The sequence below is a fragment of the Myotis daubentonii genome, chromosome 3 (genome assembly GCF_963259705.1).
Source record: "Myotis daubentonii chromosome 3, mMyoDau2.1, whole genome shotgun sequence".
Taxonomy (NCBI): Eukaryota; Metazoa; Chordata; class Mammalia; order Chiroptera; family Vespertilionidae; genus Myotis; species Myotis daubentonii.
Genome location: NC_081842.1, coordinates 21186851 through 21203625, shown reverse-complemented (window position 1 = coordinate 21203625; position 16775 = coordinate 21186851). Strand labels below are relative to the sequence as shown.

The 16775-nt window shown below is 41.9% G+C and overlaps 1 protein-coding gene across 1 annotated transcript in view; it reads right to left on the bottom strand.

Moving 5' to 3' along the window:
* KCNAB1 (potassium voltage-gated channel subfamily A regulatory beta subunit 1) overlaps nucleotides 1–16775 on the bottom strand; it is a 293179-nt gene that overhangs the window by 275463 nt on the left and 941 nt on the right. The gene's annotated exons all lie outside the window — the stretch shown is intronic.

The window sequence follows — 16775 nt, the reverse complement described above, 5'->3', positions numbered from 1 at the left end:
AAAAATAATTGGGCATGCAGAATAGCATACATCAAAATGCTCTTCAGTGAGGTTCATTTTGACACCTTCTCCACAACAGAGTTTTATTTACAAGTTACTAAATCAACCCCACTGGCAGGTAGTAATTTGATACTTAACGATTATTATTCCTACACTTTCACCACCAGGACAGCATGGTGGGTGGCCAGATCTTGCCACTATTTGACTTGTCTCAAGATAGGGGGACTACGTAGAAATTTTTAAGTGCCATAATTCATTTGAAAACCTGGAAAAAATTCATGAAAGCAAAGACAATCCTATGGCTGCTGAGTCTGAGATTCTTCCCTTGAGCTGATATTTTAATACAGGACTACTCCATTGATTATGAAGATGTTCTATAACTTCACTATCTAACACAGTAGCCACCAACCTCATGTGGATATTGAGTGCTTGCAATATGTCAGTGCTACTGAGGGTCTAAATTTTATTTTAACGTTAATTAACTTTCACTTAATCACATATTACTAGTGGCTACCCTAGAAGATAGCACAGTATGAGTCCTGTTTTCAAATACAGCTAGATTTCAATATTAAAAGTTTTATAAACTACCTAAGTATCATTCTTCTACAATTTGTTGCTACTTCAGAGCACCCAAATTTTGTGAATTCCATAACTGACTTTATAGAATGTTTTTCCTTGTTTTGTTGATCTTGTTGTCTTGAACAGGTGTCAGCGGGGACTTTAGCTTCCTTTGGCTTAAGCTTGAAGCAGCCAATCACAAGAAGGAGATGAGGAGTTGTTTTTATTCATTTGGAGCCACAGAATGGGCAGACTCCCAGGCTGATCCAAGGTCAAGCTGTTTGGTGAGTTTTTTGTTTTGTTTTGTTTTGTTTTTTAACACAGGGTAATAGTTACTGAAGATGTCAAAATGATGGCTGGCAAATGGCCTCACTTAAGAGTCCCAGCAGGAATGATCTGAAAGAATTTCAGACACCACACATCAATGAGAGATGGTAGTGTCAAGTGAGAGACTCCACGTCTTAACATCTGTGGTCCTCTCCAACCTGACTGAACTGCTGAAGGCAGATGAATGTCCAGTAAAAACAAGACAACCATCCTCTCCAGACAGTCAGGAGGGAGGAGATTAAAGGCAGCTGCCAGGATGTTTTGGTTTGAGAGTCGTTAGAGCCTTATTAGTGTCCAGCATAATGTGTTGCATGTAGCAGGTGGTCAAAATTATTAGTTGATTGGTTGCATAATTGATAGACCTAAAATTGGGATAAATAGCAAATGTACCTAAAGCAAAAAGTAAACGGGCATAGTACTATTGCTACTATTCCGTCTTTCTTGCTTAACAATATCCAGTATAAATACATGCTAAATATGCGATCTATTCATTTGGCTTCAAGCAATGTTTAGAAAACCACTTTATGATTTCAAGTTATGAAAGCACTTCAGATGTGAGTTTTTCAAAGGCTTCTTTTATGTGCCCATCCCTGCAAGTCAGGTTAGCCCAAACACAGTGTTCTAAATGTGCGTCCTGAGCTTTTGTGAATTCTTAGAATGATTTCAATATCTAAATTATGTAAGATCTAAGAAAATTGTGTGAGTAGTGCTTTTTTAAAATAGGCAGTCATGGTTACTTTTACAGATAAATGTAGAAATGTCTTGCCAATAATTTTGTACTTATTTTCATCTGGGCTCTCACATACAGATCCTTTGTAGATAATGAAGTCAAAGACCAATCATTTTATGAACAGTGTGGAGCTATGATGCTTTTGTATGTGAACCAGCTTTCATAGATTGCGCAGAAACCCCTAAGTAGGTAGAATTAAAACACTGTCAAAGTGTATAGATGGCTATTTATATTCAAAACGAAAATATGAACAAATACCAAAATGCTGGTTAGAGCTAAAATAGGCATGAAATGGAAAAATCCTCTCTCTGACTGGATCCTAGCACACCCATGTTAGGAGGTTGGAAGTCAGATATTCTTTTTTTTTATATATCAGTCCTCTGGGAGATCAGGGGGAAGTTGTTGTTGTTGTTGTTGTTGGTGGTGGTGGTGGTGGTGTGTGTGTGTGTGTGTGTGTGTGTGTGTGTGTGTGTACAAATTATGTTACCTTTCAGTTTTGCCATCAGCAAAAGAGCTGTTAAGACTAATGTGAAACAAAAAGACAGAGGTAGTAAAGGTTGCATGGCTTTTAAAGGAAAGATGAAGGTAAGTGATGGGGGTGATAGAGATTATGGAGTCAACCCAAGGGATTTGGGGAGCACTCCCTGGGGAGCCACCCCTATGCCCAACTGGGCCATTCACGGTCTGTTAAAGAGGAGACACCGGCAGCCTCGGAGAAAAGTCTTGAGCTGCTTAAAGGTGATGAATTTGAGGTTACTGGAGTTAACAAATTACAGTGAAGGGATCATTGCCTCAGGAATGTAGCAGTTTAGGAGTTGCTTTAAAGTCAGATAAGGGAGAAAAGATGTGACTGTGCAGTGGCTCTCTCTGAGGTTTCTTTCCATGTGAATGGAAATGTGGACAATTTAAGTGATTCTGTGCAAGCACTTTAGGGACACAAGAGCCTAAAGCAACAGCAGCTGCTGCAGAGTTCTGCCCCTCTGCCTCCTTCCTGATGCCAGAGTGCCATACCTTAGGGCCCAGTTAAACCAGTGAGCATTTTCCCTTCTACACAATCTCTAAAGTACACATGGAAATGAAAACCAAAATGCGGTGAACAAAGCTGCACCAGAATACATCCTGCTCCTTGTACCTCCCCAAATCATCAGTCTGTGCTCTCTTCTCCCTTCCATTCCACTGCCCTTACTCGTGTCTTCAAGCCCTCTCACCTAGATCATGAAAATGGCCTTCTATCTGTTTCTATGCACAACTCTTCCAAAAATACCTTTTTGGATGCAAATTTGATCTTGTCCTTTCTTACCTAAGTATCCAGCAACAGTTTTTCATTGCAAGCTTTTCCAATGACCAACATATTTCTTTCCTGCCTCTTAATCTCTTTTTCCAGCACTATCCTCATCAAGAAGGTCTGCAGGCAAGAAGGAAGAAAAGAAGAGTAGCTACCTGATCCTGAGTTCCGACCATGTATGTGCTTTATAGTTGTAACATTATTTAATCTTTTCCATTATCCTATGGAATAGGTATTATTTCCATTTTACTGATGAACAAAAGTTAATTTGCAGAAGGGATAAAGGAATTGTGAAAGTCACTCACTTAGTGAGCCTTAGAAACAGCATTCAATCCAGATCTCTCTGTCTCCAAAACTTGTTTATATAATAATCACCTCTGGGCCTTCACACATACTATTGTCTCTATACCAAATGCTCTCCCAGTTTTGGACCAATTATATTCATCCTTCAAAACCCTGAGCATGAAACTGACAATTCTTCAAAGTCATCTCTGACTCTCAATCAAGCAAGCATTCATCACTTGCTCTGCTGTTATGACTGTGTTTAGAACAGCAATATTGCATGTATCTAACTAGACTCTAATTATCTGGTTGACATGGTTCTCTCACCAATTGGACTGCTCTTAAAGTTGCTTAAATCCAGGAACCATGTACTCCCTTGTTATATGTCAGTGACTGGCATAATGCCCAGGCACAACTGTCAATCTTCTTTGATTTGAACAATTCTGTTGTGCAATGAGTAAACTAGTAAATCAAAAGTCTTTGGTTAAGCTCTTAACTAGAACTTAGCAAACCATCTATGTGACTGTTAGGGGATTGCTTAAACTCTTCAAGCCTCAGAAAATGTTATTTGTAACATTATTGGGAGGTGGGGAAGAGATACTTGATTATCCACGTGTCCTCACAGAGTCTAAAATTTTATGCATTTACTCTTCACACGCAGTCTGTATGCAGAGGGAGAACTACTATAATCAGATGCAAAATGAAACATGGCATTTGTGTAATTGCACTTCCTGAATAGTTGATGGAACCTAACTGTAGTTATTGGGGGAATTGGGGGGGGGGGATAACCACCTTATAAATAAACCACTTTATGAGTTTTTAATGTGTTTCTTATTAAAAATGCATTACTTTCCATGCTAAATTAAATATCATTTAAAGCCAGTGTTTTCCTTCTTACCTTTAGTTAAATGAGATTTATGCTTATTTTAGTCATGTGATTAAGTAGCATAAGCTATTGGGGATGTAGATAAATAGAGGAAAATATCCCTCTACATATAAAAAGTCAGAGGATTTTAGAGCAATAGGAGAACTAAGGACCAGATCCAAAGCTCCAGGAATGGAGATAGCACACTGAAATGGCAGGGTAGCCTCATTCCCAATTTCCAGATGACTGACCACCTGGAATCTTATTTCCGCGAGTTTGTTGTCACACCAGCTTATGATACATCTGTCTCCTCCAGATGTGATCATTAGAGAATGTGGTTGACATATGTAGGTTGCCTCGCCATAATCTACTCCCCTCTTCTCATACCAACAGTATTCTGCCTCTCTATTCTCAGCCAAGTAGCTGGGGAGAGGTTGACCAAAGAAAGGTTTGGCCCTGTGCCCCAGCTCATGGGAGGTAAACTCTAAGCCCTTGGAATTATTCTACCCAGCAGGAGTGTCTATGTTTACCTGGAGACCTTGGGCTACACAGAATCAGCTCAACCTCCACACAGGCTGGAGACCAAGGTCAACCATACAGGTGGTTCATGTGTCTATGAAAGCTATGAATACCAAATCTCTGATAAGCTTCCCTTGTTGGCAACATTCCACGCATATTGTCCCACATTATTGCTGAGCTCAAAGTGCTTTCCACATGACTCCATTGGAGAAGACAACCAGAAGTTCTATGCCTGGTTCTCCTGGACCCTACCTCTAAGTACCTCTTCCTGATGCTGATGTTAATCTGTATTTTTTTTTGGTAATTAACCTTAACTGTGAGTATAATGGTTTTGCTGAGTTCTGTGAGTCCTTCTAGTGCAGCGTTTCTCAACCTGTGGGTCGCGACCTCTTTGGGGGTCGAACGACCCTTTCACAGGGGTCACCTAAGACCATCAGAAACACATATGTAATTACATATTGTTTTTTTGATTAATCACTATGCTTTAATTATGTTAAATTTGTAACAATGAAATTGGGGGTCACCACAACATGAGGAACTGTATTAAAGGGTTGTGGCATTAGGAAGGTTGAGAACCACTGTTCTAGTGAATCACTGAACCTGAGGGAGGTCTTGGGAAACATCTGAACTTGCAGTATTCTCCTTTACCTTCATGACATTATTTCTTGCTACTCTTCCACTCATCACTTCCTCTTGGCTTCTGTGATGTTTCTCCTTTATATATTCTCACTCTAAGCCTTGACACATGCTGTATCCTCTGTCTGCAGTACTCTCCTCCTACCCCAGGAAAACTTATTGTCCTTTTAATTTCCTTCAGATATTTATTCAAATGCCATCTTCTCAGGGAGAAGTATTACAGCCATATTCGCTGACTACAATACTTAAAATTGCAACTGTCCCCTGACACGTATCCTCATCCTCCTTCCATACTTTTTGTTTCTATAAAGAACTTACCCGTTCTGAGATGCTACACACTTTATTTAGTTAGTGAATTTACTGTCTACCTTACCCCAACTATAATGAAATCTTCAACAAGGCAGGGAATTTAGTCTGTTCTGTTCACTATTGTGTCCCAAATTCTTAGATTAGTGTATAACACAGGTTAACACCCAGTAATAGCTCTTGAATGAAAGATAAAATCTGTGTATGTCAGGGAAGAAATAAGCTAAGTGTTCCAAGAACAACAATAAAAATAGATACTTTACTCAAACAACAAAGACTTATTAGTGGTCATACAAAATAACTTCATAAAAAGAGTTCCATTAATAAATTATAAAATATGGGTTAGTAGATTTGGCCACATGGACCTGATTTTCCATCTTCTAAGAGAATGTGTTTTGGATCACCCAAAAGTTTAAAGGGGCATGAGACTAATTATGGAAAATATTTAACCCATATAGAACATCCAGAAACCAAGAATTGGTGAACGTGGAGTCAGAAATGGAAGGTCTATGGAGAGGAAATAGTTGTGAGGAAGAAGCATAAAGCAGATAGTTGGACTCTGTCCACTGTCATTGAGTCTCATCACTCAGGTTCCTTCAGGCAATTAAACACACTGAGTAGGAAAACCTACTATCGCCATTGCCCAGTTCCATGAACACTGAGTTGAAGAAGTCAGCATCTTTCCCAGGAAGTAGAGTGGAGCCAGACTCAAGTGAGAAGCCCCACAATGACCTAATGATACCACCAAGGTACCATCCTGCAACTGCTCATCACCAGCTAGAGTTCCTTTGTTGTCGGCCCGATCATTCCTGGAACAGTCTGATCACACTGAGAACAAGAAGGTCCAATCAGAACTCATAACCATTCATAATTACTGAGTAAACAGAAAATCTTCTAGTGTATTTAGGATGATGGGTCATCCAGGAATCCCAACAGGAGGACTGACCCTCCAGACTTGTCCCTGAATGACACCTAGGTGATATAATGAGATGGTGCCCCTCCTGTAATGAAATGGAAATAGAAGATGATCAGGAAAAGAGTAAACTAAAGAGAGCTGGCCAATGGATTGAAGCACAAAGGGTAGGAGGGGAAGAGCTTGTGATGGGAAGGGGTGGAGAAGGAGAGGCCCATAGCTCCGTATGTGGTGGGTATATAAGCACCATCTCCAAGGAGAAGTGAGAATATGAGTGAAAGCCCTGAGTGTCTCGTACTGATCATTGTAACTCAGGACCCCACTATGGAGAAAAGTCCAGTGAAGGCTCTGGGATTTGAGCGAAGCAAATGAGTAAATGAGAAGTGAACAAGATGAATGTCTGCAGAGAAACAAAAATAAACTGAGCACATGACAACATAAGTATGATGGCACTTACAAAGGATCTTAAAATCCAAGATTTAAGGACCTATGTCCTGTGGGAACAATGCTATCTCTAAGCATCACTGTCACAAATAAGGACACTTTGGATGCTTTTAGTAAACAGAGAAAATTAAAAAGTACACTGCAGAGAAACTCTGAATGGAGAGCCTGGTGGAACACTCCCTGTGTCTGACAACCCAGCAGGTTGTCAGCCAGGGAACAGTGAAGGCTTACTTGTCCTACCCCTGCTCAATAATTCACTTATTCAGCAATTGTTTGTTGAGTTCTGCACTAGACACCAGGTTCTGGGAATTCAGCAATTAACCCTACAGATAAAATCATTGCCCTCCTGGTGTTCACTCCAGGGAGAAGCACAGACAATACAGGAATAAACAAGAGTGCTAAGAGAAAAACGGGAGTAAAGGAGAGAGGGGCTAGTTTGCTGAACCTTACAAAGAAGTTCCAATGAGTATTAACCTTTTCAGAAATCATTCATAGAGGTGCATCTTACACAATGACCCTCTTAGGAAGCAATCATAGCTCCTTCATAAGCCATAACAGGCTCCTGAACGTATGTATTATCACCATGTGCCGAGTTATAGAGTGCTGTAAAATTTCAAAAGGAGGGTGAATCAGTGACCTGTTACAGACCCTTCCGATGCTAAAGCAAGAGCTCAGACACTTAATGAGCTGCACATTCTACACCCACACTCCACAGCTGTCAGAGCTTCTATCTCATCCTGCCTTAACAAATTAGAAGGAATATCATGAAAGGAAAAATAGATTAAAGGCAGTTGGGTCTAAAAATATTACATCTAACCCACTCAGAACCTGTGTTTTCCTGACTCCTGGGGCAGCTCAGCTACTCCCACTGCTCCCACCATGGGCTCACCAGAACCTACTGCTGAATCCACCCTCTCTGTGCTGGAGCCCGTTTGTAATAGGCCTCGTCCTTTGGCTGCTGCTCCAGCCTCTTGGGGTGGTTCCCCGGCCCAGCTCCATGGGTACCTCACTTTGGGGATGGATAGTCTGAGGCAACTGCCTGCTTGGCCCTGCCTGTCAGAGCCTTACTCCAGTTCCTGGTGACACTCAACAGCCCACAGATGAATGGATTTATGCACGTCAATTTTCTCGGTAAGTCTTTGAGGTCCACTTCAGCTTTTGACCTAAAGTACAGGATGAAAGCGTGATGGCCCTTGCTGGGTAACGCAGTCTTTGACACAGAACTGGTAGCAGGAACTGGGAGACCTCAGGACAAGTGTTGCAATTGTGCGGCACTACAGCGCCACCTCCCAACTCAAAGCCGACATTGCAATTAGTCACAGTCCTCTCTCACTGCCCTCCCAGGCTAATATTCTGGCCTGAACTGTCCAAGATTGAAGAAAACTAAAAAGACATCGATGACAACAACAACAACAAAATACATGATTCTAAACTGGTTCCAGTATTAGTGGAGTAAAAAAATTTCTATCAAGGGCATTATTGTGTTGGCTAACAAAATTGGAATACAGACGGTAGGTGAGATGAAAGCATATTATGTAAGTTTAACTGAAGTTGGTAATTGTACTGGGAGGCACACAAGTTGTCTAAAAATAGCTCCTCTATAACCTGGACTCCCACCATTAGAGGTTCATTTCTTTGGATATGACAGAGTTTGAAGATACCCGCAGACCCCAACTTCATTGGGGACAGCTTTGCTTTCATCTGTTTGAAGAAAGAGGTCTTCTGCTTCATAATTGTTTGAAAGAACATATCTTTATCTGAACACTGACACATCACAAGATGTATAATTAATATCTTAGGGAGCATTAGTTGATAACTAGCTAAGGTCTGGCAAAGGAATCGCTGGATGAGAGGCTGAAGTGCTAGGTGTGGAGCGATGTCCCATGAGAAGTGAAAATGAGCCCTGGGTACAGAAGAGGGAGGGCACCATCAATCGTCCACCTCCTAATTTGGTGCTGAGCCAGACCTGCAAGATCATGGTTCTAAGAACATTCCTGGATTGTGAGTCGGCTTTCTGCAAGGCAATCCTGACAACACACACCTTCCAGACTCACCAAATCTGCTCCATCTTAACAGCAAAGGCATTAACAGACAGTCCCTAGAGAAAGACCAAGTGTGGGACACATATGCCTTTCCTTTCTCCACCAACCATCCCCAGAGGTCTGCAGTGTGGTTCAGAATCCTGTGCGCTCAGAAACTCTGGGACACAGAAACTTTTCTCTATCAAATATCTGACTAGATTAGGTTATAGTAGCACTAGAGGCCTGGTGCATGGATTTGTGCACCAATGGAGTCCCTTGGCCTGGCCTGTAGGGACTGGGCCGAAACCAGCTCTCTGACATCCTCCAAGGGGTCCTGGATTGCAAGAGGGCAATTCTCAGGTGATCCACCCCGAAATCGGGCTCCCTCCTCTCTGGGTCCAGGGTGCGGGTGAAGCAGATTCAGGGCCAACAGTGCCCCAGCAGCAACCTAACCCATGGCCAATTCCACGAGTAATCAGGCTCCCTCCTCTACTGGTCAGAGCATCTTCCCCCTGGTGGTCATTGTGTGTCGTAGCTATGAGGTGAACAGTGGAACGGTCAGACAGTCGCTTAGGCTTTTATATAGATGCCTGCTTTGGGCCGGGGCTTCTCAGAATCCTGAGTATGCTGGCCATAGCTTTGTTGTTTTAACTATAGAAAATATTCCATGTGGTATCAAGAAAGACACTTCTTAATTTTCACAATCAAGGTAAATATATACACTCAAATTTAAGTTCTGCTCTAGCATCGCCTGGGTAGATTTCTTGGGTTCAGGGTACTGAAGTGTTCCATGTTCTTTATGAAATAGCACATTCTAGTGGCACTCATAGGTACTGCAGGGAAATGCGGGAAGAGGTGTGGGGGTTTTTTCTTGAGTAAAGACATATTTGACCTATGCTCCTTAGTCAGAAAAGCACAGGTCTCAAAATGCCTATTTTTTCATATGAAACTGCTATCAACAATTTCTACGTGAGAAAATAAAGATTCATTTAATCCAGTGTTGTTTTCGGACCTTGAATTTTCAGTGTTTTTATTATGCCATGTAAACAAAGCAACTTTCCCTCTGGAAAAATCACAAGTGGAAATTTCAAAACTAAACGAAATAATATTTCAAATCCAAGTGGCACTCATCTCTCACTCCCGCTTAGATTTCAGAGCATTTTCTATCTAAATTGACATTTTTTAAATGTACTTACCAGGTATTTTAAAACTTCTGTTCCAGTCAATAGGAAAAAACATTCTGCCCTGAATGTTTTGTTCTGTTCTGAATGGGCTTCTTTCCCTAAGCCTTCTGGGCCCTTCACCCCCAGCTTATTCAGGTTTCAAGTGATCACATGGGTTTTGAGCCTGAACCATCTGGGTGTCACCCATGTTCCCCCAGGAATGTCAATGCCAGGAGAGCCACAGCCAGGAGGCTCAGAGCAAATTAGCACAGGCCCTGCGACTGACCAAAATTAGGCCAGTCTAAAATAAATCATGTAGACTTTTCTCTTTAATGTAGAAAATACAACCTGCACGGGTAGCATTTTGTTCTAGGCTTTGATTTTCACGGTCATGGCCATAGCTACTTTTCAGGCGGGTCTGAGTGCACCAAGTGTTCCATGATAAAAGTAGGTCATGGGAAGGCAGTGAAAAAAGATTTGGGGTGGGGGGTGGGGAGAGGTTTTGTGGAGGGGGTACTTTGAGGATGAGCGTACACTGAATTTAGGAACAAAAATAAGTTGCAACTTCCACGCTGTAGCACAGGAAGGATGAAAAGCAGAAAGGGCAGGGGAGGGGCGTCTCTCCTGAGTCACTCCGGGGCCCTTGCAGGAACAGTTTCATCCTGGGAAGAAGGGCTCTTTACTTTCATTTTATCAAAAAGGACGTGAGAGACACCCACTGATTGGTTGCCTCCTGCAAGCACCCTACAGAGCCTGGGGAATCTGCAACCAAGGTACGTTTCTGTGACCAGGAATCGAACCTGAGATCCTCTGTCCACAGGCCACTGCTCTAACCACTGAGTAACCGGCCAGAGCTTAGATTCCATTTTAACAGGAGAACTGATGCCACTAGTCAAAGAAATTCTCGGACACAGTGACCAGCCGACTGGGAGAAGTACCACAGATACAAGTGGGAGTCTTAGCCCTTGCATTTCATTCTGTTTCAGATATTTATGTTCTAGACCAGTGGTTCTCAACCTTGGCTACACAGCTGTGGGCAAACTACGGCCCACGGGCCAGATCCGGCCCATTTGGCTGTTCTATCCGGCCCGCGGAGCCGAAAGAGCGGGAGGTTCTCTTGCTCTCCGCTCCGCTCCTTCACCAGCAGCAGTGTTAACATGGCAACGTCGGGAAACACGGCCGCAGCTCCTTCTTCTGAGTCCAGTTTAAGAACCCATGGTGGCCCTCGAGTCAAAAAGTTTGCCCACCCCTGCATTAGAATCACCTGGGATTATTTTTTAAATCCTGATTTCTGGGCCTCGTCCCCTGGAAATTCTGTTTCTTTGTTAGTAATGTTGTGGCCCCACCCCATAACAAAGAAACAGAATTTCCGGAGGATGAGGCCCAGAAATCAGGATTTTAAAAAGATTCCCAGGTGATTCTAATGTGCAGCCAAGGTTGAGAACCACTGTTCAAGACTCAAAGCTAGCCACTGAAAATATATGGATTGATAGAAGATGATTTTATCTTCATATTACAGCATTTAGAATTTATAACAATGCTTCATGAGGCCGTTTTAATTAAATAGAAGGACATGTACAAGGTAAAAAGAAATAAAAACTCTTTCTCTATATGTTCTGACAGGAAAAGCAAAAAAATTCTAAAAGAAAGTGAGGAAAAGAAGGCGATATGCTCAGAATTATGCAAGATTCAATCTGTAGGTGTTTATTTTCTGTCCCTCTCTCTAAAACGTTATACATTTCCTTTCACCCTCTGAAAGAGGACAAAATGATGGATTCCTAGGGTTAAGACGGAGTTTGAAGCATGGGAACTCAGTTTGTTAGGCTCCCACTCTGGTAGGCAGCGAGCTAAGCACTTTCACATGTGGCTTCATTTAATTCTTACAACACCCTGGTGAGGTCAGTTGAATTAGGCCCATTTTACAAATGAAGGAACTAAGGCTCAGCAAGGTCAAGTAACACATCTTGCCTAAGAAATACAGAAGAAAATACGGGGCTAGAGCACTATTAAATGGGGAAAGAGAGGTTCCTGTTTGCTCTTTGGTGTCTTTCTTTCTGTTCCCCAACTTCTGAATGGATGTTCCCCAATCAAGCAATGACACATGCATTGAGCACTTTCTAAGTGCAAAACATGGAAGGATTACAAAATATTATAAACTCTACTTCTTATCCTCAAGGTGACAATGGCATAATTTTGAGAATAAGACACACACACACACATACAACTAGTAATCCAAATTCTATCTAGAGCAAAGACAGGCCATGCTGTAAGAGAGAAGGGAAAGACTCTGGGCTGGATTTTCCTGGGCAAGGGGACTGTGAAAAAATATTCTAGATAGGGAAAGTGATGATGAGTGAGACTCAGTGTTTGGGGCAGGGATGGCGGGTCGGTGTGTAGAGCAGAGGACTGAAGCAGGCTCCAGACCAGAGCAAAAAGAGCAGCACCTGGAAAAGTGGATCAGAGCAGGATGGTGAATGCGACAGCATCCCCAGGAGGGAGGGAGGAGGTGTGTGTGTGTGTGTGTGTGTGTGTGTGTGTGTGTGTGTTGGTGTGGGGTGGAGCGATTGGGGGACTGGGAATAAAAATGGAGAGTCTAAGAAAGCATTGAGCTGGGTTCCCTGCTTTGTACCTTCAGGCTAGTCACCCAACATCTCTGAGCCTCAATTTCCCTCAGATATTAAATCAGAAATTGGAGCAGATTTTCTCTGAGTTCTGTCCCATATAATTCTGAGACTTTCCTCGCCTCTACTTTCCTTCTTTTATTATTCCCTCCCCACCTTCAGCTCAAGGCTATAAAAAAATTATTTTTGGTTGGCAAATAGCATAACTGGCTATTTTTTTGTTTTATTTTTTGAGAAACGACTGTTTTATTCCATGAACCTGGACAAATCCTGTTACTATAATATATAGCAATATCTGTGTCATCATTACTGGGAAATGTTTTAAGCATAAATAATCTCAAACTGATTGATGTGGTTTCTATCAACTGGTATTTCTTCTATCATCCACCCACTTGCTTTTGGTGAATTATTATTTGATGCCCTGCCATTGATTAATATTAGGGGCTCCATAGGAAAGAGCTCTAGGAACCCCACTGCTGTGTTTACTATACGGATATTTTTGAGGATGTTGTTGATGACACCAGGAAGAAGGATCAAGAGAGAAATTTCTCTCTGACCTCCAGATCAGCACCCAATACTGAGCACACCTGGCTCGCCTCTACCTCAAGAACTCTGACTGCTGGAAGGAGCTCCATTTCCCTTTTCTCAGTTTGGTGCTGCTAGAAAGTGCAGAGCCAAATCCAGGCCCGAGTGCATGGCCTGAACCTGGTATGCTCACTCACCTGGGCTGTCTTCCCTTCTGCTCCTAATCTTTCTTAGTCTCATTTTTTTCCCTCTTCTATAATTATTTTTATCTTTTCTGAATTATATGCACTTGGGCCCCTTAAATACCTCTACACACAAGGAGGTGTAAAAAAATAAACATTCAGATAAGGAAATAACCTGTACAACGGAAAGCTTTGTTTTTTATACCAGGGGTGAGCATACTTCAGCCTGCTGGCCAAATCCAGCCTGCCACTTATCTTTGTATGGTGACCAAGATAAGATTGGTTTTTATATTTTTTAATGGTTTGAGAGGGAAAAAAGGAATACTTGTGATATGAGAAAATTACATACAGTGGGGTCTTGACTTACGGGTGTCCCGACTAACGAGTTTTTCGAGATACGAGCCGTCTCTCGGCCAATTTTTTGCTTTGAGTTGCGAGCTAAAATTCGGGTTACGAGCCAGCTTCAGATACCCCACCGCTAGTTTGCACAGCGAACGTGTCACAGTGAACGCCACAACATCAGTCCAGCATCACATGTCTCACTCGTTCACAACTGATTTGACATACGAGTAATTTGAGTTATGAGCTCCGTCATGGAACGAATTAAACTCGTAAGTCAAGGCCCCACTGTAAATCTCAAATTTCCTTATCTGTAAATAAAGTTTATTGGCACACAGCTGTGCCCACTCGTTTACTCATTGTCAATGCTGCTCTCACCCTGCCACAGCAGAGTTCAGTAGTTCTCACAAAGGTGGAGATGGCCCATGAGCCTAAAATATTTACTCTCTGGCCTTATACAAGAAAAGCTTGCTGACTCCTGGATGAGACCTTCATTTTACATATGTTTGAGTTCCTCTTGGCTAATTTAGTTTTATGAAATTGCTTTAAAGCTGGTGTTTGACACATCCTTCCTTACTCAGCCTAGCTATTTTATTTTGTGTGCTATGTCTATAAATTTACTTCTCAGTGCACTTTTTACCTTGACCCAAGCTCCCGAGTACTGTCTGGCTCAGAATTCGGTACAATGTAATAAAGACAATTAAGTTTCAGCCACTTAGGAATAACTGAAGGACCCTCTTGAGTGACTATTTTATAGAAACTAATAAAATGAATCCACAAAAACTTCTATTTTCGCTGAAAATTCTAAGCCAACAGAAGGATCTACACAGCAACTTGGCACTTTTCACAACACGTTCAAACAATTTCCTCCAGTTTCTTTTCAGTTGATACATGTGTTTGCATATTTACTGATTTTTTTCCCTCTTCTGGTCACCCTTAGTTAGAAATATAACCATGTCTCCATGGAAACACAGCATAATGCTCTATCACAGATGATCGAAGGACCTGAGCAGCTGGTATTGGGCTGAAGGCTGCAATGGCTTCGGACCAAATTAGGAAGAGAAAGCAGCTTACCCAGCTAGCTCTTCCAGGCCTCTCACAATTCTAAAGCTCAGCATGGAAGCCTACACAGATTGTGAACTGCTGAGAATTTTTTCATTCTTTCTTTTTCCTTCTGCGAATATTCTCTTATCTATTTCTATGTTTCATCTATAGGGGGTGTTCATCCCCTGCTCCTAGAATGAGTGACAGAGTCTACACAGAATAAGCAGGAAGGGAACCTACATTTAGTGAGCACCTACTGTGTGTTAGGCACTTCGATGTCGCAGCTGGCCCAATGTCACAAAGTTGGTAAACATAAAAGCTGGGATTTGAACTCTTGTCTTGCCAAAGTCCACTCTCTTTCCACTACACGTGGGATAATACCCTTGCAAAGAAGAAGGATATGGGACATACAGTTTGAACCAGGTCTTTGAACAAAATCAATGGTCTTGAAGGAAGATAGAAATCAACATAAAGATGTTAGAATACGAAAGTTACCTTCTCTCCTAAATCTCAACTATGTTTATAAGAAGTCAAGGTCAAAAGCTAAGTTATGGAGGAACCAAAAGAACCATGATTCTCTTCCCCAACAATCCCTCCCTAATGCTTAAAGGGGGATGTTTTAAATAGTGTTCATTAATAAGTGCCTTGAAAGAAGAACAAAGTACTATGGAATTTAAAGAAAGGAGACGTGCTTCAAGTTGTGGGGTGGAGAGGACGGGGATGGAGGAATGCATCAGGGAGAGGTGGCAGAGCACATCAAGGTCATCATAATTCACAGCCTTGGCTGTTCGTAGGCCCAATTTAACTGCACTTTTCTTTCCTGAATTTCTGATCGGGGCCAACAATCTCCTACATCCCATTTCGTCTTAGAGTATGATCTAGTGGTATTCACGCTTGCCCAAGAGCTTGTCTCTCTATGTAGGACCTGGTACCCTCAAGGTCACAGAGCCTGCTCTCCAGGAACAGAAGATGTGTAACTGATATTCACACCAGGACTCCTGAGGGAAAGAGGCCTGCCCTTTGGAGGTTTACCCGAGTTCATGCTAACACCACGCATCCTACGATAAAGATGAAAAGAGAGACAGTCTCTCCTCACCTGGTGTATATTCTATCACTGCCATCATTGAAGGCCAAGGAAAACATGGAGAAGACAGTGAGAGACTGTGGAGAGGCAGAGAAGAAGCCAGCTCCTTTTTGTGGGGGACGGATTCGGGACAGGGGGTATATGGAGCCACAGGTTCTCCTGAAAAAGTGACTAGATTCTTCTTAGGCTCCATATAAAAATTCTCCTTTTTGTTAATCTTTCACAGAATAAATGATGAGATTGGAAGTTGAGAGAATAACCAGTAATTTATCTTGGGCTACACTGATAAAAAGCATGATGGGGTGGGCTGTCCTATGTTTATATGTCCTAGAAACCTAGAAAATTTCATTCCCCTTCTGCATGAGCCCTGTATTGCATAAAAAGTCTGCACTCTGTTCTCTAGAGAGAAGATATCTCATTACAAATTGCTTTATTAATCACATTAGCTGATAAACTAGAGTACTAGCTACTGCATTAAAATTGACCTTTAGGTTACAGAAAATTGAAATCATTGGGGACAGCTTGTCCATGCAAAACAATCTTATTCTGTGAAGCAGAAGTTTTGACCTGAGCTACAACAACTGGTCTTTACAAACGCTCTAATTTCTTTTTCTTTTTTAAAGCATTTAGCACCCTTGTCCTTCTGAATGGCTTTGGCTCAGCTTCCCAGATGTTTAGAACTCCAGGCGTTGGTCAAGGAAGCATTTCTGCTGTGTGGTTTAGCTAAACACAAGCCCCTCTTACAGAGGTTTGACTAATAATTGTTCTGAAAAAGAAGGACGCCTCCCATCTCAGGGTAATTTATAAATATTACACATCCCACTCTACACCCGGGGGGGAAAATTCTCCTTTTTGTTAATCTTTCACAGAATAAATGATGAAATTGGAAGTTGAGAGAATAGCCAGTAATTTATCTTGGGCTACATTGATA